This window comes from Pelobates fuscus, chromosome 4, assembly GCF_036172605.1.
Source record: "Pelobates fuscus isolate aPelFus1 chromosome 4, aPelFus1.pri, whole genome shotgun sequence".
In the NCBI taxonomy this organism is placed as follows: domain Eukaryota; kingdom Metazoa; phylum Chordata; class Amphibia; order Anura; family Pelobatidae; genus Pelobates; species Pelobates fuscus.
In genome coordinates this window covers 280,620,847-280,646,108 of record NC_086320.1, presented here as the reverse complement: position 1 = coordinate 280,646,108, position 25,262 = coordinate 280,620,847, and positions in this window count along the sequence as shown.

Genomic DNA, 25,262 nt, shown 5'->3' with positions numbered 1-25,262 from the left:
ACCAACAAAAAGCACCCTTACACGGCAGAGACCCCTGCAATCTAAACCTAGACCCAAGTAGAGGCAGTGTTAGAGGCAACACATTGCAGGCTTTGGAGCAGACCCGGGGCATGAGAAGTGTCTCACCACAACATAATAGCACTACCCGCTACACATCGCTGAGGCACGGAGGAACCCCCGAGGCATCCGAGCAAGCCGTAAACCTGGAAGCAGCCTGGAGAGCCCGAGGGACCTACACGCCACCCCAGCGCAGATCTGGAGTCGGCTGAACCCGAGCCGTACTAAAGGTCGCGGCCGCGAAACAACGCCTGAGTACGGGGAGGAGGTACCATCATACGGACACTTACCTTACTTTTTTTCTGTTAAGGCCATCCTCTACACTCAGCCAATAGGGAAGGGACCGTACCTGCCTGGTGCCGAAAAAACTAACAACATTTGAAATTGCCAATGTTATACTCATCCCTCAGCAACTATGCAGCAGGGGGAGGGGGGGGGGGGGACTTTATTTGGACCTTTACCTACATCAGTATGTAGCTAGTGAAGTGTGTTTATCTTGTTGAGAATAGGAGGGATAGATAGTGAAGAGATGAGACAGATCATAAGTGACTAACTACCTGCTCCAGGACATTACCTACTGAACACTTATGCAGCCTGACAGCGGGTCCAACCGCCCTAACTCACTACACACTTCACCTATCACTTGGTTTTTCCTCATACTAGCTTTAGGACAAGAGCAATCTGAGTAATATCTCAATATAGCACTCTACGATTAAGTACAGCCTGTGTGAATGTGTTTACTCATTATAAAACTGTGGAATCCTCTCGTTACTTTACTTAGAGAATCATAGCACATCAGGCCCGGAATGGCCATCGGGCACACCGGGCAAATGCCCGGTGGGCTGCGGTGGCCAGGGGCCGAGGCCGGCAGGGGAAGTCCCAGGATCTCCCCTGCCGGTCTATGCAGGGCCGGCACTATCTGAGCGCCGGCCCCGCTGTTTTCAATGAAGGGCCGGTGAGGAGATCAAAGATCTCCCTCACCGGCCCACTTAAATAGAGCTGCGGCACATGCGGCTGGGGAGGGAGGGAGAGGACCCGACGGAGCTCTATCTTGCAGCTCCGCCGGGTTCCTCTCGCGAGATCCGGCGCGTTGCCATGGCAACGACCGGATCTCGCGAGAGTGAGAGTTCACTCACCCACTGGACCACCAGGGAAGATACCAGCGTGCCGGTCCCCTCTCCCACTCACCAGCGTGCCGGTCCCCCCCCCCACCTCCCAGGCTAAAGGTAAGAAGGGAGGGGGGGGGGGGGACATAATGCTACACTCAATCCCTTCTAACATTCACGCACAATCACACACAGCACTCTCACTCCCATCACACACAGCACTCTCACTCCCATCACTCTCATTCCCATCACACACAGCACTCTCACTCTCATCACACACAGCACTCTCACACACAGCACTCTCACACATCACACTCAGCACTCTCACTCCCATCACACTCAGCACTCTCACTCCCATCACACACAGCACTCTCACTCCCATCACACACAGCACTCTCACTCCCATCACACACAGCACTCTCACTCCCACACACAGCACTCTCACTCCCATCACACACAGCACTCTCACTCCCATCACACACAGCACTCTCACTCCCATCACACACAGCACTCTCACTCCCATCACACACAGCACTCTCACTCCCATCACACACAGCACTCTCACTCCCATCACACACAGCACTCTCACTCCCATCACACACAGCACTCTCACTCCCATCACACACAGCACTCTCACTCCCATCACACACAGCACTCTCACTCCCATCACACACAGCACTCTCACTCCCATCACACACAGCACTCTCACTCCCATCACACACAGCACTCTCACTCCCATCACACACAGCACTCTCACTCCCATCACACACAGCACTCTCACTCCCATCACACACAGCACTCTCACTCCCATCACACACAGCACTCTCACTCCCATCACACACAGCACTCTCACTCCCATCACACACAGCACTCTCACTCCCATCACACACAGCACTCTCACTCCCATCACACACAGCACTCTCACTCCCATCACACACAGCACTCTCACTCCCATCACACACAGCACTCTCACTCCCATCACACACAGCACTCTCACTCCCATCACACACAGCACTCTCACTCCCATCACACACAGCACTCTCACTCCCATCACACACAGCACTCTCACTCCCATCACACACAGCACTCTCACTCCCATCACACACAGCACTCTCACTCCCATCACACACAGCACTCTCACTCCCATCACACACAGCACTCTCACTCCCATCACACACAGCACTCTCACTCCCATCACACACAGCACTCTCACTCCCATCACACACAGCACTCTCACTCCCATCACACACAGCACTCTCACTCCCATCACACACAGCACTCTCACTCCCATCACACACAGCACTCTCACTCCCATCACACACAGCACTCTCACTCCCATCACACACAGCACTCTCACTCCCATCACACACAGCACTCTCACTCCCATCACACACAGCACTCTCACTCCCATCACACACAGCACTCTCACTCCCATCACACACAGCACTCTCACTCCCATCACACACAGCACTCTCACTCCCATCACACACAGCACTCTCACTCCCATCACACACAGCACTCTCACTCCCATCACACACAGCACTCTCACTCCCATCACACACAGCACTCACTCCCATCACACACAGCACTCACTCCCATCACACACAGCACTCTCACTCCCATCACACACAGCACTCTCACTCCCATCACACACAGCACTCTCACTCCCATCACACACAGCACTCTCACTCCCATCACACACAGCACTCTCACTCCCATCACACACAGCACTCTCACTCCCATCACACACAGCACTCTCACTCCCATCACACACAGCACTCTCACTCCCATCACACACAGCACTCTCACTCCCATCACACACAGCACTCTCACTCCCATCACACACAGCACTCTCACTCCCATCACACACAGCACTCTCACTCCCATCACACACAGCGCACTCTCACTCCCATCACACACAGCGCACTCTCACTCCCATCACACAGCGCACTCTCACTCCCATCACACAGCGCACTCTCACTCCCATCACACAGCGCACTCTCACTCCCATCACACACAGCACTCTCACTCCCATCACACACAGCACTCTCACTCCCATCACACACAGCACTCTCACTCCCATCACACACAGCACTCTCACTCCCATCACACACAGCACTCTCACTCCCATCACACACAGCACTCTCACTCCCATCACACACAGCACTCTCACTCCCATCATTCTGACTCCCATCACACACAGCACTCAAACCCATCACAGCACTTTCACACACAGCACTCTCACACACACATCACACTCAGCACTCACACACATCATCCACAGCACTATCACACTCAGCACTATCGCACTCAGCACTCTCACACACATCACACTCAGGACACACACACATCACACTCAGGACTCACACACACATCACACTCAGCACTATCACAAAACACATCATAAACAGTACTTTCACACACATCACACTCAGCACTATCACAAAACATATCACACACACACAACACTCTCACACACATCACACATCACACTCAGCACTATCACAAAACACATCACACTCAGCACTATCACAAAACACATAACACTCACACACATAACACACAGCACTCACACACATAACACTCAGCACTCACACACATAACACTCAGCACTCACACACATAACACTCAGCACTCACACACATAACACTCAGCACTCTCACACACATCACACTCAGCACTCACACACATCATCCACAGCACTATCACACTCAGCACTCTCACACACATCACACTCAGGACTCACACACACATCACACTCAGCACTATCACAAAACACATCATACACAGCACTATCACACACATCACACTCAGCACTATCACACTCCGCACTCTCACACACATCACACTCAGGACTCACACACACATCACACTCAGCACTATCACAAAACACATCATAAACAGTACTTTCACACACATCACACTCAGCACTCACGCACATCATCCACAGCACTCTCACACACAGCACTCTCACACACATCACACTCAGCACTATCACAAAACACATCACACACAGCACTCACACACATAACACACAGCACTCACACACATCATCCACAGCACTATCACACTCGGCACTCTCACACTCGGCACTCTCACACATTACCCTCAGCACTCACACACATCATCCACAGCACTATCACACTCGGCACTCTCACACACATTACCCTCAGCACTCACACACATCATCCACAGCACTATCACACTCAGCACTATCACAAAACACATCATACACAGCACTCACACAGCACCCTCACACACAGCATCCATCATACACACATACTGCACCCCTCACATACACACAGAACCTCCCCAACACACTGCACCACACACATACACAATACTTCCAAACATATACATATATATATATATATACATATATATATATATATATATATATATATATATACATATATACACATATACAAAAAATGGAATAGTCCATGCACTCTTGCTCAAAAGAAAATAAACAGTATAAATGTTACTTGCCGGGTGCCACTTCCCATGGGGTTGTAGATAGAATCAAAACAGGAATAATTGGGTTGCACTCACGGACTTGAATAAAAAGTTATAAATTTATTCCATAAATTGAAGCAAAATCGACGTTTCGGTCCTCTCAGGGACCTTCCTCAGGATCAAATGACAATGTCATTTGATCCTGAGGAAGGTCCCTGAGAGGACCGAAACGTCGATTTTGCTTCAATTTATAGAATAAATGTATAACTTTTTATTCAAGTCCGTGAGTGCAACCCAATTATTCCTGTTTTGATCGAACATACATACATACATACATACATACATACATACATACATACATACATACATACATACATACATACATACATACATACATACACACACACACACTCTGGATCCCCTATACACACACTAGATTCCTTGAAAGCAAACACATACTACACCCAGGGCCGGTGCAAGGATTTTTGGGTACATAGGCGAAGATGTATTTTTCCGCCCCCCCCCCCCCCCCATTCAAAAATAACATCTTAACCAGCCCCTCTCCCCGTCCATTATTGGTCCCCTCCCTTCCCTGTCCCTTAGTGTTCTTCTGACAGTCACACACACTCAATGACAAACACAGAGACTCACTGATCTGACACACACACACTGATTGACAGACACACTGATAGTCACACACAGACTCAATGACAAAGATACTCTCACTGATTTGACAGACACTCACAAACACACACTGACAGACACACACATACACTGACACACACATGCAACACTCATACAATCACTCACAGACACACATACACTCACGCACACACACACTCACACACAGTCACTCACAGTAACACATACACTCACTCACGCACAGAGACACATACTCACAGACACTCACACACACAGACACATACACACTCAGACACACACTCACTCACACAGAGACACACACACTCACAGACACTCACTCACACAGACACATACACACTCACAGACACATACACACTCACATTCACACAGACACTCTCACACACAGACACATCACATACATTCACAAATTATTTTAATACATAAATAATATCCACCCAGCCTCCCTACCTGGAGTGCTGGTGTGGATCATTCCCTGGGGTCCAGTGGGGCTGCTGGGCGTCGTGCGGCAGGGCTGCGATCAGGCGCTGCGAGGGAGCTCTAACCTCTCTGCTCTGATCCCTCGCGGGCTGTCTGCTGTCTGACGTCATATTCCGGCTCCCGCGGCATCACTAGACAGCGCGCGAGGGAGCAGAGCAGAGAGGTTAGATCTCCCTCGCAGCGCCTGATCGCAGCCCTGCCGCACTGGGGGCGGAGATGGTGGCCGGCAGGAGGGAGAGCTTCCCTCCTGCCGGTCACTGAAATCTTGCGCCCCCGGAGCCGGTGCACCCTAAGGCGGCCGCCTGTGCCGCCTTATGGACGCGCCGGCCCTGACTACACCCCTAAACACACACTCTCTACAAACACTACATCGCATATATACACACACACACACACACACACTATAGCCTGTATGCACACACTTGCTACATCCCCTATACACACATTCTCTACAGCCCCTAGCCACATATGCATTACATTACACCACAAACACAACACGACTAAAACCGACCTTATTACACAATACCCCACCACAATCAGCTCACTCTGCACACACACAATGGCAGGCTCCAAACACATGCACAATACTCTTTCCTGGCATTTTAGTCTCCTGGTATCCATTTATAGAGACACCAGAGACAAGTTGCAAGGAAACACAGTGCAAGCATGTTATTAAATTTGCTTGCACTGTGCAGAACAAATACAGGGCTTTTTTCTAATGCTAGAGATCTTTAGCAGAGCTCTGCGCATGGTCTGCCCTGGCCTGCACTTTGTGAAGGGGGCGTGTTTGTCGTTAGTGACGACAAAACACACCCTCTCTGCCCCGCCCCTTCTTAGTGGGCCGCTCTGATAAAAAAATGCCCGGGCCGAATTTTTATCCCAGTCCGGCCCTGTAGCACATAGTTTAGACACAGTTAGAGTGTTGCATAAATGGCCTGTAAACCCCCTACAACTGGCTAATGCATTATGGATGACTAGTAGTTTAACCTGCATTGTTACCTTAATATATAAAAAGTATGGCGACTCGTATAAGCCTGGTTAACTCTTAACATGTATAAACTGTACTGCATCAACTGTGCATAACTGTGCATTATCACACTGTTTAACTTGTTGTGCCAAGCCTGTTGCAGGATTTATTAATCTGATTATCAAACCAGAATCACTTACTCACCCAACGGGGCTACGCACGCCAGCCTAGTAAATTTTTATATATATACACGCGACTCACAAGCAAGTATCATATTGAAGCTTACACAGAAATAGCCAATACTGACCACACAACCTGTAGGCTCAATGTGTTAGAACACGCATAGCCATCTTGAACCCCAGTTACTTTAACACATAAGGGTATGCCTGTCCTAAACGTATTCTAATTAAACTTTTAGCTCAAACCTGTACACCTTCCACAGCAATAACCGTTATAGCTTTAATCTGTTATTAATATACCTAGTTATTCAGCGGTTCTTGAGAAATAATCTGTTCCAGTATACATAAATATAAAACTGTGCATGGGTCATCACGTACCTACATGTTACAATCGACTGAAATGCATTGAAGGAATGCCGTTGGGGTACCTTCATATGTGACTGTTATATGAACGTGCACTGCAAAAATAAAGAATTTAAAAAAAAAAAAAGTCCAACTAATGGACTAAAAAAGAAAAAAAAAAAAGAAACAGCAGGCCCAGGACTAAAAAGTACCCAGGTTCAAATCCTTATTGGGCACTTCTGGGGCGACCTCGTCTGGCAGTCTGGATGTCGCGGTGAGAACCGTGACAGTACCCCCACTTCAAGAACGACCTCTGGGCGTGAACAGGTTCTTTGTAGAGGTTGGATTCACCCTCTTCCTCTGAAAGGTTAAAAACATTCTCTGGTAGGAGGTACGTTCTCCCATAGGCATCCATGCCATATGTACGGTCTTCTTCCAGATATTTGGGAAACACAGTAGCCATTGCTTTAGTAGTTCTCACAGGGGAGGCATTCACAGCTTGCAATGCTTTCTAGAACAACTCAAGATCCTGTTTACATACAACAGTGCCATTAGAAGTATACGTGCAGTCAGGTGAAAGAACTTCTTTGCAAGGCAGGAAGTGGTGATGGTGCTTGCTTTAACAGGTGTTTCTTCGGATAAAGGTAGAGACGTTTCTGGAGCTGGAGGAGGGACTCTCTCAGGAGTACTGGCTGTGTTGATTACCGTGGTCTGGGTTCCCTTTTGTGTCACGGAACAACCTTGGCAGATTCCTGGCTGTGTTACCAGGATGACAGGACGGGTACAGACAGTACCTACTTTAACAGTTTTAGGCAGAGGTGGGCGAGTAGGGCAGAGGGAGATAAAGTGCCCTCTTTCTCCACAGTAGAAACATAGGCCACACCCTCTCCTACGGTCTCTCTCCTTAGACGACAACCTAGTTTGGGTAAATCCAATCTCCATGGGTTCCTCCCTGTCCACTGGAGTTTCACGGCTTGCTTGAGTACAATCAGAGTGACAAGGCAGGTCCCTGAAGGTGGGTCCACGCTGCAACATGATGGGGACTTGGTATGTGCGTTTAAAGTCCTTTTCTCTAGGTAACCGAGATCAACGGGTACATGGAGCAGGCTTGGGAGTAGCTTTCCTGGAGGCAACGCACTGAGAGTCCATTGCGGTCATGAACGACTCCCAGCTGTCCAAGACAGTGCTTTTTCCCTGCAGCTTCTGGTATGCCCACTCCTTAATCCATCCAGAAAGTAAATTAATAGCTGTACGGACCTTGACAAAGTCGGTGGCGTAGGTTCTAGGTTTCAGGGCAAACAGGAGCTCACAATCCATCCTGAATGTTGTGTAGAAGGAACGGGAACCGTCAAATCTGTCAGACATCACAACAAACGGCTCTGGATAAGCATGTTCCGGGGTTGGGCGTACAGTGCCTTTAACCCCTTAAGGACACATGACGTGTGTGACACGTCATAATTCCCTTTTATTCCAGAAGTTTGGTCCTTAAGGGGTTAAGAAATAAAATTTCTCTCTGCAGCTCCGAAACAATCTGGGCCAGGCTGGACACTTACTGGTACAGGGGTGAGCACATCTCTGCAGACTCCATTGATCAGTTCCTTCTGTCAGGGCTTACCTGGGTTGGGAGTCCGGCAGGCAGAGATGTATTCTCACCCTTGCAAGAAAACACAGGCCGTGGTGGTCAGGCAAGAATTCACCTGGCCTGTGAGTCGGTGCAGGATAATTCCGAGTCGCGGTACAGGAACGGATAAACCAAGAGAATAGTCGTGGGAAGCCAAGGGTCAGAGGAAGCCAGAAGTCAGAATAAACAAAAACACAAGCCGAAGTCAAGAGCAAACTGGAGAATAAATGAAATTCCCATTCGCATGCCCAGGTGTTAAACTGGGCATGTGCGGGAATCTCACAGTCTCTATAGTGTGGCAGATGACGTGTCCCACAGGGACTTCACCTACCCACACAAAGATTGCGGCGACCTGAATAAAGTTTGGGCATAAAATAAAGATTCTGTGTGTTCTATTCCATCTCCCTCCCTATACTATCACTACTTAATTGATACCTATATCTCCCATCCTGATCTTCTGTTCTTGTTTTGCTTAAAGCTGCTGTGATCATGTCATTTTATGTTCATTCTTTAAGACTTTTTGTTAATTGTTTGTTTACCTAGTGTTACTACTCACTGATAATCTTGTAAATTTATGTTCATGGTTTATGACTTTCACCTATCTGATCCTTCCTATCTTTTTATCCCAAATGTTATCTCCTTTTAGTTTTTCATCTCTAATTAATTACCTCAATAGCCCCATGTCTCCCCACCCATAATAGTGTGTTTTATTTCTTTTTTTTTCTAACCTCAGACCTTATATTTCAGACTGGGCCCCTTAAAACAGCATTAACACCCAGCACTCCCAAGCAACCAAGTCCTGCTGAATCTTCAGAGCAGAGGTATCATCTCTGGAAGATTGCCATCCCACCCCTCCCCACACCATCCCACCCCATGGTCGACAACTTACTTATAGATAGTGCACATCAGCTGGTTTCCTTAACACACCAATCAAATCACTAAACCTCTCCTCACCTGAATTTATTTAACACACTGCATCCTTACATTGGTTTAATCACTCATTGATATTTGTGTGTTTGTATATATGATCTACATATCTATATAATACACTTTTTCTAATGTTCTCCCTTCTATTTTTCACTTTAACACTAACTTCTCATCACTAAAATATCCCTATCCTTTCACTCACCTGTCCCTAGCAACACCATAATTATTACTTGCACCTTACTCCCCTCCCCTCTCTATTCATCTCATGCACTCTACACATACCTTTCCAGCCTATCTCCACCAACTCCTCCCAAATCCTCTACATACATACCCTCCTACAAAACTTTCAAATCCTACTCCCACCTTCACTTCCTTTCTATCCTTCTGCTCCTAGCTGCTGGTGATGTCTCTCCTAACCCCGGCCCCCTCGCAACAAACTCAGCACATACTAACCCAAGGATCCACACTAATCTCATACCCATCTCATGTTCCTCTAAATCCTCCTTCAATACTGCCCTCTGGAACGCACGCTCTGTTTGCAATATAACTAAATCCACTGCTGTCCATGACTTCTTCATCTCTCGTTCTATAGATTTACTAGCCATAACAGAAACCTGGCTCTCCCCCTCTGACACTGCCACCCCTGCATCTTTGTCCTTCGGTGGTCTCCAACTTACCCACAACCCAAGAAACTCTGAATGTAAAGGTGGTGGTGTTGGGTTTCTCCTCTCCCCTCACTGCTCTTTTAAACCTCTTCCCACCCCCCCTTCTCTCTCTTTCCCATCATTTGAAATACACTCAATTCGCCTTTTCAAACCCTTCTCTGCTAACATTGCTGTTATTTACCGCCCCCCTGGTTCCCCTCTTCTCTTCCTTGACCACTTTGCTGCCTGGCTACCCTATTTCCTCTCTTCTAACATTCCATCCCTAATTCTCGGGGACTTCAATATTCCTATAAACCCACCTTTGACCTCTGCAGCCACCAAACTACTTTCCATGACTTCCTCCCTCGGGCTATCGCAGTGGGCAGATTCTCCCACCCATGTAGCTGGCAATACCCTTGACCTAATCTTCACTTATGCATGTACAGTATCTAATATCTGCAACACTCCATATCCACTCTCTGATCACCACCTCTTATCATTTGCTCTCACATACCCCCTCACCCAAAAACCTCAGCCTAACCCCCCTCAACTCAGGAGGGACCTTAATTCTCTTGATCTCCAACAGTTGTCAGCTGACATTGATTCACAACTGCTGTCCATCCCTTCCCTCTCCTGTCCTTCACAGGCCATCTCCATATATAACTCTACTCTTACATCTGCCTTGAACACTGCAGCGCCACTCCAAACAAGCACCTCGAGGAGGACCCGCCCCCAACCATGGCATACTAAATCAACGCGCTACCTGCAAAGATGCTCCCGTTGTGCTGAACGCTCCTGGAGGAAGTCTCGTACACAATCAGACTTTCTCCATTATAGATTCATATTGTGTTCATACAGTGCAGCCCTTGCCCTTGCCAAACAGTCCTATTTTTCCACTCTCATTAGTTCATGTTCCCGCAACCCCAGGCGTCTCTTTCACACCTTTAATTCTCTTCTTCGCCCTGCTGTGGCCACCCCCAAAACTAACCTTACTGCTGATAACTTCGCATGTTACTTCACTGACAAGATTGAACAGCTAAGGAAAGAATTCTCCCCTCCTTGCCTTTCTGTTTCTCAATCACACATAGATCATGCCTTTCCTACCCTTCAGACATTCTCCCCAGCTACTGACCAAGAGGTGGCTGCTCTTCTTTGCTCCTCTCGCCCCACCACTTGCCCGCTCGATCCTGTCCCATCTCACCTTATTAGATCTCTCTCCACTTGTCTCGTGCCTTCTCTAACACACATCTTCAACTGCTCGCTCTCCTCTGGCATCGTCCCTGCTGACCTTAAACATGCCACTGTAGTACCTATACTAAAAAAACCATCCCTCGACCCATCCACCCCCTCTAACTACCGTCCCATATCCCTGCTCCCTTTTTCCTCAAAGCTTCTGGAAAGACTTGTCTTCACCCGTGTGTCTCATTTCCTCAATTCCAACTCTCTCCTTGACCCTCTTCAATCTGGCTTCCGCCCTCTCCACTCTACAGAGACTGCCCTTATCAAAGTTACTAACGACCTAATCGCAGCTAAATCCAAAGGCCACTACTCCATACTAATTCTTCTTGACCTCTCAGCGGCCTTTGACACCGTTGATCATGCTCTCCTTCTTCAAACTCTTCAATCGCTTGGTCTCTGTGACTCTGTCCTCTCATGGTTTTCCTCTTATCTCTCCCAACGCTCATTCAGTGTCTCCTTTTCTAATGATACCTCCTCCCCTTGCCCTGTCTCAGTTGGAGTTCCCCAAGGCTCCGTCCTTGGTCCCCTTCTATTTTCTCTTTATACTGCCTCTCTTGGCAAACTTATTACCTCTTTTGGATTTCACTACCACCTGTACGCTGATGACACCCAGCTATATCTCTCCTCCCCGGACCTCTCCCCTGCCGTCCTGCAACGTGTCACTGCTTGCCTTTCTTCCATCTCTGACTGGATGTCCTCCCGCTTTCTGAAACTCAATCTCTCAAAAACTGAGCTCCTTGTCTTTCCTCCTCCTAATACTGATCCTCCTCTTTCGCTCTCCCTCCAAGTTTGTGGTACCAACATCAGTCCATCCTTGCAAGCGCGCTGTCTTGGCGTCATACTTGACTCTGGTCTCACCTTTGAGCCTCACATCCAGCATGTTGCCAAATCCTGTAGATTCCATCTTAAAAACATAGCCCGCATCCGCCCCTTTCTTGCACCAGATACTACCAAGGAGCTTGTCCATGCTCTAGTAATTTCCCGCATGGATTATTGTAACCCTCTCCTGATTGGTCTCCCCAATAGCCGTACTGCACCCTTACAGTCCGTAATGAATGCTGCTGCTAGATTGATTTTCCTCTCTAGTCGTTTCTCTCACACCTCACCCCTCTGCCAGTCCTTACATTGGCTTCCTGTATGCTATAGGAGTCAATTCAAGGTACTAACTCACACCTATAAAGCACTGAACAACTCTAGCCCCTCTTATATCTCCTCACAGATCCATAGGTATGTCCCTTCTCGGTCTCTCCGTTCTGCCCGTGACCACCTCCTGTCCGTTGTCCGCACTCGTACGGCCAACTCGCGCTTGCAGGACTTCTCGCGGGCGGCTCCCTTCCTATGGAATAGCCTGCCTACCGCCATCAGACTCTCCCCTAGTCTTGCATCTTTTAAGAAGTGCCTTAAAACCCATCTCTTTAGGAAAGCTTATGGCCTCCAAGACTAACCCTTACCTCACATACCTGTCTCTTGCCCTCTCCAAAAGGGCAGCCCACCTTATTTGATTGTAAATTCCTGTCCTAATGTGTTTTACACCCCACCTCCTATAGAATGTAAGCTCGTTTGAGCAGGGTCCTCTTCAACCTATTGTTCCTGTAAGTTTATTTGTAACTGTCCTATTTATAGTTAAATCCCCCTCTCATAATATTGTAAAGCGCTACGGAATCTGTTGGCGCTATATAAATGGCAATAATAAATAATAATAAATAAATAATTAAAAAAGAGGTAATATGGGGGGGCTTAGGGGCATTTGGGGGTGACTAGAGGGTCAGTTAGATGTAGTGGAGGCGGGAGGGGGGCTAAAAAAAAAACGGGATTCGGCCGTGACAGTGCCGCTTTAAGCACATAAAAAAAAAAAAAAACAAGGTGGTAAACCTATGGCTTGAGTGCCAACAGACAGGTCAGTGTCTGTCAGCTGTGGCACGCAACCCACAGGTTCGCAATCACGGTCCTAGAGGTTTATTCCAGTGTGCAGATATAGCTTTATTCTTTCATGATCCATAAAACCTGGATGAGCTGGATTCCTTTAACCCCTTAAGGACACATGACATGTGTGGCATGTCATGATTCCCTTTTATTCCAGAAGTTTGGTCCTTAAGGGGTTAAATATCTGACTATCATTTCCAATTTTCTGATATTTAGCAGGAAGCTAAACGGTTGTTAATTTGAATATAACAATATTATAGAAATAATACTATAGCTGTCCAAGTATGACAGGGTACCACACTGCATCATCATGAAATTCAAACACTGCATTTCCTCTTCTTTGTATACAAGAATCTTATTGTGATCAGCTATGGAAAATCTACATTTTTTTATTCACTCCCGACAATATGGTGCCCCCCACTAAATGACTGATGGATTAGAAATTGTATTGCAATTACACTTGCTAAAAAACGGTTCTGAAATAGCCATTACAGGTACATTTAGCTTGATATAATAATTTTGTCTACACAGAAGTTGGCATGTGCTGCGTTAATAAAGTGTAAAAAAAAAAACAAAACGCAATTTGGTCTAAAATCTGAAATTTATTTGAATTTAATAAATGTGCAATTTACCTCCTTTTCTAGGTGTAATGTAACCTACTGTTCCATAAAGAATTGTAGCCACTCTGCTCGCCTTGGTCTTCATCCTAAGGAAACAAAATAATATATTCTCATTCTTCTACACGGTTAGTGGTATAACAAGTATATCACGCTATAAACCCATTTTAGCTCATTGTCCTATAAAACAATAATTTGTGAATGGTTAATCAACATTATAAAACTGGCTATAACACAGATATAAAAATGTATTAATACAATGTCAAAGCTATAAAAGCTTTCCTGAATATAAAATTATATCTCCCCTTTTGAGGTCTTGTTACTGTTGAATAAACCTGCATTACGAATAGGAAATCGGCTTCATAGATCGCGCTCTCGTGTTAATGGAATTCAGGTTTTACAATTCTACACAACTAAATATATAAAATAAAATATAAAACACACACACACAATCACGTGGAAAACCTACAGCAAACACAAAATGTATTTGATTTGTATTTATTCCGCTTTTTCAGTTCTCTATTGCCAACTTTTACATATCTTCTACAAGAGCACAAAAACAAAATTAAGAAGTACCTCACAAATAAAAAAATGCAATCTGGTGCTTGAATTAATGAAATGAGAAAAGTTTGTCCCTTTTGCATTTGTGTTCTATATGAATACCCAAGTCTGCATTTAAAAGCACCAAAGCAACATCATCTGAATGAAGGCACCCTGGCACCAGTTTACTTTTACAGGTTAAACGGTTCATGAATCCAGCTCTGTTTAGCTCTGCCCGTGTCTTTGCACTTCAGCTGATGTGCTTAGCAAACCAGTAGCTTACCCTTTAGAAAAAAACAAACAAAAAAACAACTCGATTAAAATACATGCGTTTCCCAAGCCATTTTGTGAATGGGGAGCTACTGATTGGCTTAGAGCATCAGGTAATGCTCTCAGCCAACCAGCTGAGCCCCTGTCTGAGGCACTCTCTTTCAAGAATCTCAGAAGCAGATCTAAACAGCTGTGGATTTAAAACTTAGGGGTTAAACAGTTTGTGAACGATTTAATACCCAAAGGTAAGCCGGTGCCATTGTCCTCATAGAACCATAACTTTATTGCTTCAATTTGATGTAACAGTTATGTTCCCTTGGAGTTTTGTGGGCGCTTTATATTAACCTAGGCAAAGCTCTGCTAGTGGTGCATTCACTATATACACGGATGCTAGTACAATTCAACAGGTGTGCCAAATCTGAGAACTTCAGATACTGTATTTCCTTTTACAAGTTTCAATCCTGGTTTAATATAGATGTATGTAGCAGTGCCTTCTTTGTTTCTTGTAAGTATCATTTTTGTCATTTACATTTTGCTAAAAAAGGAACTCTAAAGGCATCTAAACAACTTAAGCTTAAAGGAACACTATAGTCACCTAAATTACTTTAGCTAAATAAAGCCGTTTTAGTGTATAGATCATTCCCCTGCAATTTCATTGCTCAATTCACTGTCATGTAGGTGTTAAATCACTTTGTTTCTGTTTATGCAGCCCTAGCCACACCTCCCCTGGCTATGATTGACAGAGCCTGCATGAAAAAACAAACATACTGGTTTCACTTTCAAACAGATGTAATTTACATTAAATAATTGTATCTCAATCTCTAAATTGAACTTTAATCACATACAGGAGGCTCTTGCAGGGTCTAGCAAGATATTAACATAGCAGGGAATAAGAAAATCTTAATTAAACAGAACTTGCAATAAAGAAAGCCTAAATAGGGCTCTCTTTACAGGAAGTGTTTATGGAAGGCTGTGCAAGTCACATGCAGGGAGGTGTGACTAGGGTTCATAAACAAAGGGATTTAACTCCTAAATGGCAGCGGATTGAGCAGTGAGGCTGCTGGGGCATGTTCTATACACCAAAACTGCTTCAGTAAGCTAAAGTTGTTCAGGTGACTATAGTGTCCCTAGAAGCAGTCTGTGTGTATAGATCAAGCCTCTGCAGTCTCACTGCTTAATTCTCTGCCATTACGGAGTTAAATATCTTATTTCTGTTAATGCAGACCAGGCTACACCTTCCCTGTCTATGACTCACACAGCCTGCATGAAAAAAAAAGGTTTAATTTCCGATCAGATGTTAATAGGTTTTATAATCTCTTTTTTTTATCTTCTACTCTGTGAATTTAAGTTTAAATCACACACAGGAGGCACCGGCATGATCTAGAAGACTATTCACAGTGCAGGAGATAAATTCTAAGTTTAACAGACTGTGCAATAAAGGAAGTGTAAACATCAGATCTTACTTTACAGGACGTGTTTAGGAAGGCTGTGCAAGTCACATGCAAGGAGGTGTGACTATGGCTGCATAAATAAGTGATAAACTCCTAAATGGCAGAGAATTGAGCACTACGAATGCAGGGGCATGATTTATGCTACTTTACTGTTTGAGATACACATGAGAACTGCGATTCTCAATATTCTGCATATTACTTTTTGTCAAAACAATAAAAAAATAATTAAATTCTAAAACCGGTATTTAAAATAAATAAATGTAAAAAAAATTCTACCATCAGAAGTAGTCTCTAATAATTATTCCATCGTCAACCACAAAAAGGCCTAAGAAAAATCCATAATTCCCACACCTCTAACAAATTTTTTTTTATATATATACACATACATATACACACATATACACACATATACACACATATACACACATATACACACATATACACACACACACATATATACATACATACATACATATATATATATATATATATATATATATATATATATATATATATATATATTATATCGATCGAACCACAAGAAAAAAAAATTTGGAATTCATCTTCACCCATGGAGGGTTGGCCACAGAATGAGTGCTCACAGCAGAAAAACCCCTTCCCATGCTGTGACAGCTATGGTAAAGCATGGGAAAAGTTACCACACTTTGCAAAATGGACAAGAGCACTCTGATTGGTTGGCTAGTAAACCAGCCAAGTTTTGAGAGAAGTGAAGCCTATAATCCATTGCTTTCATGGGACCTTGCCTGATAAGAAACCCGCTTGTACGCTCCCTACCTGATAGGTGGCCAAGAGTTGGCCTCTAAATTTTGGTGGGATCTGGTGCCATTGCACCTGATGCACCTCCAGTAGTTCAACCCCTGGCCTTGGGCCTTCAGATAGTTCTTGCATTGTTAATGGGTATTGCAAAGATTTCGTTTACATTCATAGAAGAATGCCAGCCCACCACAGCAGCTCTTCCATGGAAATGTTACATACTGGATAAGAAAAACAGATTCAGAATTCAATGAACAACATATTTGCAAATATTTTAGGATTGTGTGTGACCAGACTTCAGCCAGGCTGTAATTTTATTACGGTACTTTAAAATTGATTTAAAACCAATCCATATGCATTATACCTTTCTAAATTGAACTCTGCAAACAGATAATTTTCCAAGTGTTGCAAGGCGAAATATACTTTGGCTTTGATTTCACTGCAAATGAAAGTATATTAGTGAAAAAAGGGGGGGGGGAGGGGGGAGGTGGGGTGACATGGGGTTAAATATGATTTGTGAATATAAAATACCTATCTCCTGAAACTTTGTATAAACTTAAAAGTCCTTCAAGATGTATGCCAAAGGTCGCAAAATCCTTTGATCTATAAAAAATAAACATATACATTAAAGAAAAAGAAAAGTCACACTTTAAAACAAATTTCAAACAATTCCCATAAAGAAGTGTGACAAAATGTACGCTATCGCAGAGTAATGCATTTTGATGAACAGCTTGAAGCTTATGGCCCTGACATGCATTTAAATCCTGCATGAACAAATTTATGTAGAATTACATCATAAAAAAATAGGGCTACATCTGCAGGCACAGATTAACACAATTTGTCTTTCTCCAAGCTGAATAAAGTTCCCCCCACCCCCTCTCTATTTCTCACACAATCACACCATGAACATACAGGTGGATGACTTATCGATTGATAATTGTTTTTGCTAGAGAAGCACTGCAGATGATACCGGAGAAACTGACGGAAGCGAAGCACAGAGAGATGGACACAGGTTTCTTCAGGAAGGAAGAGATTCTTTATTGGATCACCGATCGGGACTCAGAGGGACTAACATCACCAAAATACCACAAGTTCTGAGCCCCGGACAATAGTGCAGGCTCCTTATATAGGCACATAACTCCTCCCATATTAAGCTCCACCCGCACATTCTCTTGACCAATCAATACAAGTAAGAATTAACTTCCTGCTTGACCGCATGGCTTGTCCAGCACAATGGAGGAGGGGGAATACTACATCCTGTATTCTTGCACATGCTCCGTACACTACTGATCGTATCTTGCCTCGTGCAACCAACTGATCGATACGTCAGCATATGCACGTACACATGCCACGTGGTAATCTCGGCCTACTAAATTTATTTTTACCGAGATTCCACCACACAGACACACATTATTATCACAATGCCTGAAACGTCCTCACAAATATTGTTTTTTTTTTTTAATGGCAGGGGTGGCTAGAGTTCCACGCTAGCTAATGTCAAATCAGTGCACCTTTAATTTATACCAGGCAAAAATAATTTTAGCTTTGTATACCTGAGCGGTGGGTGGGGGCCCTAAATAAAAAGTGTGGGGGGGATGGGGAGTGGGGGGGGGAGACCTATTGTCATCCCCCCGGCCCTCACCCCTGAGTAGCGTGTAGGAACCCTAAATGAAAATGTGTGGGGGGGACCTATTGTCCTCCCCCAGCATCCACCCGTGAGTGGTGGGTAGGTGGGGGGCCTAAATGAAAATGTTACCACATACCCCCTTCACCCTAAAAATAGACAATAGGTCCTCCTCCCCCTTATTGTTATTTAGGGCCCCCACCCGCCGTTCAGGGGTGGAGGCTGGGGGAAGAATAGGTCCCCCCTCACATTTTCATTTAGGGCTCCCACCCGCGGCTCATGGGTGGGGGCAATAGGTCTTCCCTTCAGTTTAACCCCTTAAGGACACATGACATGTGTGACAGGTCATGATTCCCTTTTATTCCAGAAGTTTGGTCCTTAAGGGGTAAATAGCCCCCACTCACACGGCACGGGTGGGGGGGATACTAGGGTGTTTTAGTAGAGCTCACAATTTAGTAGACATGCCCCTACTCACGATATAGCAGATACGGGGCAGAATTTACCAATATTAAATAATCTTTACTTAGTATTGGTACATTTGGCTGAAATATCAATTTAGGTCTTTCAGCTTTTTGATAGATGGTTCCCTAATACCGTGGGAATTAGGGCGTTATCTACTAAGCGGCTGCAAGATGCAGCCTGCGGCACGAATAGGATCAGAGTTTCATTCATTTAGATGTAATTCCGATCCAAACAAAGTCCCGAATTGAATCCTAACACGACTGGAGAAAGTGTTCTCATTCTGTTAGAACGCTGGCGAAACTCCCAAATTTTGTACTAAGTGACAGGTTGTTCGGGAAAAGTGAAAGGAGGCTTCACGGTAACACGGAGGAAACGGGAGAATTGTGGGAAAATTGCTCTGACCACCATTAATGAAGCACACTCTGCTCGTCCGCTGGTCAAAGTTGGTCAAGCGCAGGAAAACTCCATAAGACAAACTAGTCCCTACTTTGTCTTATGTTTTAAAGAGAACGAAGCAGACAGGAAGAAATTAAGAACAGACCCTGACAGAGGAAGAGAAGAGGAATCGATTAACGAAAGGTAGGTTCGGCATGACAGTGCCACTTTAAGCATTATTAGAGTTAAAGGTTCACATTTATCAAATGCCTTTAAAGGAACACAATAGTGTCAAGAATATAAAAATCTGAGAAAAAAAAAACATGTTTTGGCCTTCACATTCAGCTTCATTGGGCATATCCATTGCTTCTTTCAGCATATGCTTCCCTACAAGAAGGATTGGATTGATTAAAGAGACACTACAGTCTCCAGAACAACTACAGCTTACTGAATTTGTTCTGGTGAGTAGAATCATTACCTTCAGGCTTTTTGCTGCAAATACCGTCTCTTCAGAGAAAATGCAGTGCTTACATTAAAGTCTAGTGATAACCCCACTGGCCACTCCTCAGATGGCCACTAGAGGTGCTTACTGGCCATTTAGTGTCTCCACCCTCTGCATAGAGACACTACACTTTCCTCATAAAGATGCATTGATTCAACACATTTCCATGAGGAGATTCTGATTGGCCAGGGCTGTGTTTGGTTTGTGTTGGCTCTGCCCCTGATCTGCCTTCTTGACATTCTCAGCCAATCCTTTGGGAAATCATTGTGATTGGCTGAGAGAATTACTTCTCATGATGTCAGCCAAGCAGGCAGATCAGGGGCAGAGCCAGCAGCAGACTTGAAAAAAGGTAAAATTGTGTTATAGTTAGGTGGACAAGTGGGGTTGGGGGTAGGGAGGTTAGATGGTTGTTTTAACACTATAGGGTGGGGAATACATGTTTGTGTTCCTAACCCTATAATATGCCTTTAAGTTTGCTGTGCATGGGTCCTTTTCCCCAATGCTTCTCTATGTGAACCATTGAATAAGACATAAATTCATTTATCAACCCCCATCCCCACCCCTAACCCACACCACATATATGCACACATACACCCACACCAATACATACTGCCATGCAAGCCGATTAAAATGAAGATGTGTGCTTCTTTTGTGTAATTGTAATGGAGATAATGTGTATGTAATCCATTTAAATTTACTACAGTGCATCTTTCACGTTCCATGCCATCAAAAAAACCTGCAAACACTGGAATATTATAATACCTGATAAGTTGGACCAGAACATCTGATTCCTAGGGGAAAGAAAAAAACAAATAAATATATATCTCTAAAGTCTAGAACTATCACTCAAACCAAACTTTGACAGGTTTTACTAAGATGTAAACAATAGTTCATTAAGGGACACTCCAGGCACCATGACCACTTCTGCCCATTGGAGTGGCCTGGGTGCCAGCTCCCATCACCCGTTAACCCAAGTCTAATTATTGCAGTTTATATAAACTGCAATAATTACCTGGCAGGGTTAAGTCCACCTCTACCAGACAGCCACTAGAGGGACGTCCGGATTCTTAAAACCCAAAAAGTGTTTTAAACAACGCTGGACGTCCTCACGCCATGCACGAGGGCTCCAGCGTCACCGGAATCCCCACAGGAATACATGGAATAATGCTTTCCTATGGGGAGATCTAATGCGTGCGCACGGCCATGGGCTGAGCCTGACCCAGCACCGAGGGACATCGGCGCTGGATTCAGGCAAGTCACTGAAGGGGTTTTAACCCCTTCAGCAATATGGGATGTGAGGGAGAGGAGCACTGCAGGATTCTGCAGTGCCAGGAAAACTGATATGTTTTCCTGGCACTGGAGAGTCCCTTTATGCCAGTGTTGAAACTTGCAACTATCTTACTGTATACAATGTAATGTCTTCAAGGGAAGTCAAAGTAGCAAAAACATATTACAAATGCTTTTCAGTTAAAGGCACGCGGAGGGTATTTCATACAAAGTAACATAGAATAAATTTGTCACATGCAAAGGTTTTACTCACTTTTATAAATCTGAGATGTGCAAAACAGAAGTGGAGATGGAGAGACAGGCCCCAAAGGATACATTTTGAAATAGAAAATAAGTAGTTACGATGCCCATAAAATTTCTTGAATTTGGAAATTGAACAAGGCCACCATCCCCTCCCCCTCTAAACCAAAGTTTGTGTTCCTGGCTGTAAGCATACGTATGGATCTTTGTTCAATGTAGTTTTGTCAGGCTGCGTGGAATAGAACATCAAGACAAGCAAGGCTGTGGGACAGATAGTAGTAGCAGCTCTATGTGCACCGCAACCACATAAACTCGTGTCTGATCTAGGCTAGGTCTGGAGTGGTGCAGAATATGGCGCCTCCGTTCCATGCCTCCATGTGAAGGAGCCACCAGTGAAGCTCGTATCATTGTCTAGAGCAGGGCCGGCCTTAGGCATTTAGACGCCCTGTGCGAAAAATCTTCACAGCGCCCCCCCTCCCCCCGTCATCCATGTATGCTGTAATGTTTGTGTTGTCTGTGTATGTGATAGTAGGTGTGATGACTGTGTGTGATATGTATGCTATGTGTGATATTTGTAATGGGTGTATTTACAGTGTGTGAAATGCGTGTATTGGTTGTATGTGACACACACACACACACACACACACAATCACACACACAGAGTCAGATGGCCATACACACACACACACACGAAGACATACACACACACACACACACAGAGGCAGACAGTCACACACAGAGGCAGTAATACACACAAAGGCAGACAGTAATACACATAGAGGCATACAGTCAGTCATACACACACACACACACAGGCAGACAGTCATACACACACACACACAGGCAGACAGTCATACACACACACACACAGGCAGACAGTCATACACACACACACACAGGCAGACAGTCACACACACACACACACACACACACAGGCAGACACACACACAGGCAGACAGTCACAGGCAGACACACACACATGCAGACAGTCATACACACACACACATGCAGACAGTCATACACACACAGGCAGACAGTCATACACACACAGGCAGACAGTCATACACACACAGGCAGACAGTCATACACACACAGGCAGACAGTAATACACATAGAGGCATACAGTCAGTCATACACACACACACACACACACAGGCAGACAGTCATACACACACACACACAGGCAGACAGTCATACACACACACACACAGGCAGACAGTCATACACACACACACACAGGCAGACAGTCACACACACACACACAGGCAGACAGTCACACACACACACACACACACACACACACACACACACAGGCAGACAGTCACACACACACACACACACACACACAGGCAGACAGTCACACACACACACACACACACACACAGGCAGACACACACACAGGCAGACAGTCACACACACACACACAGGCAGACAGTCATACACACACACACATGCAGACAGTCATACACACACACAGGCAGACAGTCATACACACACACACACAGACAGTCATACACACACACAGACAGTCATACACATACACACACACAGACAGTCATACACACACACACACAGAGCCATACACACACACACACAGAGCCAGACAGTCATACACACACACACAGAGGCAGTCATACACACACACACAGAGGCAGTCATACACACACACACAGAGGCAGTCATACACACACACACACAGAGGCAGTCATACACACACACACAGAGGCAGTCATACACACACACACAGAGGCAGACAGTCATACACACACACACACACACACACACACAGAGGCAGACAGTAATAGACACACAGACAGTAATACACACACACACACAGAGGCAGTCAGTAATACACACAGTAATGCACACACACACACAGGCAGACAGTCATACACACAGACACACACACAGGCAGACAATCATACCCACACACACACACACACAGACGCAGACAGTCATACACACACACAGACAGTAATACACACAGGCAGAGAGTCACACTCATCTGACAATCACACAGTTACCTGTGGAGTTCATTGTGGAGGCAGTGCAGCTCCTGCGGACTGTTTGGTGGGGAAGCAGGGACTCCTTCCTGCTTCCCCTGCAGCAGTTTTCCGGCGCTTTTAGCTCCGCCCCCGCCGCATGGTAAGCTCCGCCCCCGCCGCAAAATGTAAAAAAAAAAAATATATATAAAAAAAAAAAATTAAAAAAAATGTATTTTTCATCCCGGCCGGCTGTGCGGCCGCACGGCGCCCCCTGCTCCATGGCGCCCTGTGCGGCCGCAGAGCTCGCACACCCCTAAGGCCGCCCTGGTCTAGAGTCACCATGGTAAGAGACATACAGGTGATACTCAAAATATTTGAATATCGTGCAAAAGTTCATTTATTTCAGTAATGCAACGTAAAAGGGAAAACTAATATAGGAGATAGACTAATTACATGCAAAGCAAGATAGTTCAAGCCGTGATTTGTTATAAGTGCCATGATTATGGCTTACAGCTCATGAAAAACCCAAATCCACAATCTCAGTAAATTAGAATATTACATGCAATCAATAAAACAAGGAGTGTACATAGAACAATATCAGACCCCTGAAACAAATAAGCATGCATATGGACTCAGTACTTTGTTTGAGCCCCTTTTGCAGCAATTACTGCCTCAATGCGGCGTGGCATGGAAGCTATCAGCCTGTGGCACTGCTGAGGTGTTATGGAAGACCAGGATGCTTCAATAGCGGCCTTCAACTCTTCTGCATTGTTCGGTCTCATGTCTCATCTTTCTCTTGGCAATGCCCCATAGATTCTCTATGGGGTTCAGGTCAGGCGAGTTTGCTGGCCAATCAAGCACAGTAATCCCACGGTCATTGAACCAGGCTTTGGTGCTTTTGGCAGTGTGGGCAAGTGCCAAGTCCTGCTGGAAAATGAAGTCAGCATCCCCATAAAGCTAGTCTGCAAAAGGAAGCATGAAGTGCTCCAAAATCTCCTGGTAGACGGCTGCATTGGCCCTGGACTTAACCAGCAGATGACATGGCTCCCCAAATCAACTCAGACTGTGGAAACTTCACACTGGACTTCAAGCATCTTGCAGTGTGTGCCTCTCCATTCTTCCTCCAGACTCTGGGTCCTTTGTTTCTAAATGAGATGCAAACGTTGCGCTCATCATAAAAGAGGACTTTGGACCACTGAGCAACAGACCAGGTCAGTTTTTCTTTAGCCCAGGTAAGACGCTTCTGACATGGTTTGTTGTTCAGGAGCGGATTGACAAGAGGAATACAACATCTAATGCCCATGTCCAGGATCTGTCTGTGTGTGGTGGCTCTTGATGCACGGACTACAGCCTCAGTGCACTCCTTGTGAAAGTCCCCAACACTTTTGAATGGCCTTTTCCTGACAATCCTCTCCAGGCTGCGGTCATCCCTGCTGCTTGTGCACCTTTTTCTTCCACACTTTTCCCTTCCACATAACTTTCTATTAATGTGCTTTGATACAGCACTTTGGGAACATCCAACTTCCTTCGCAAT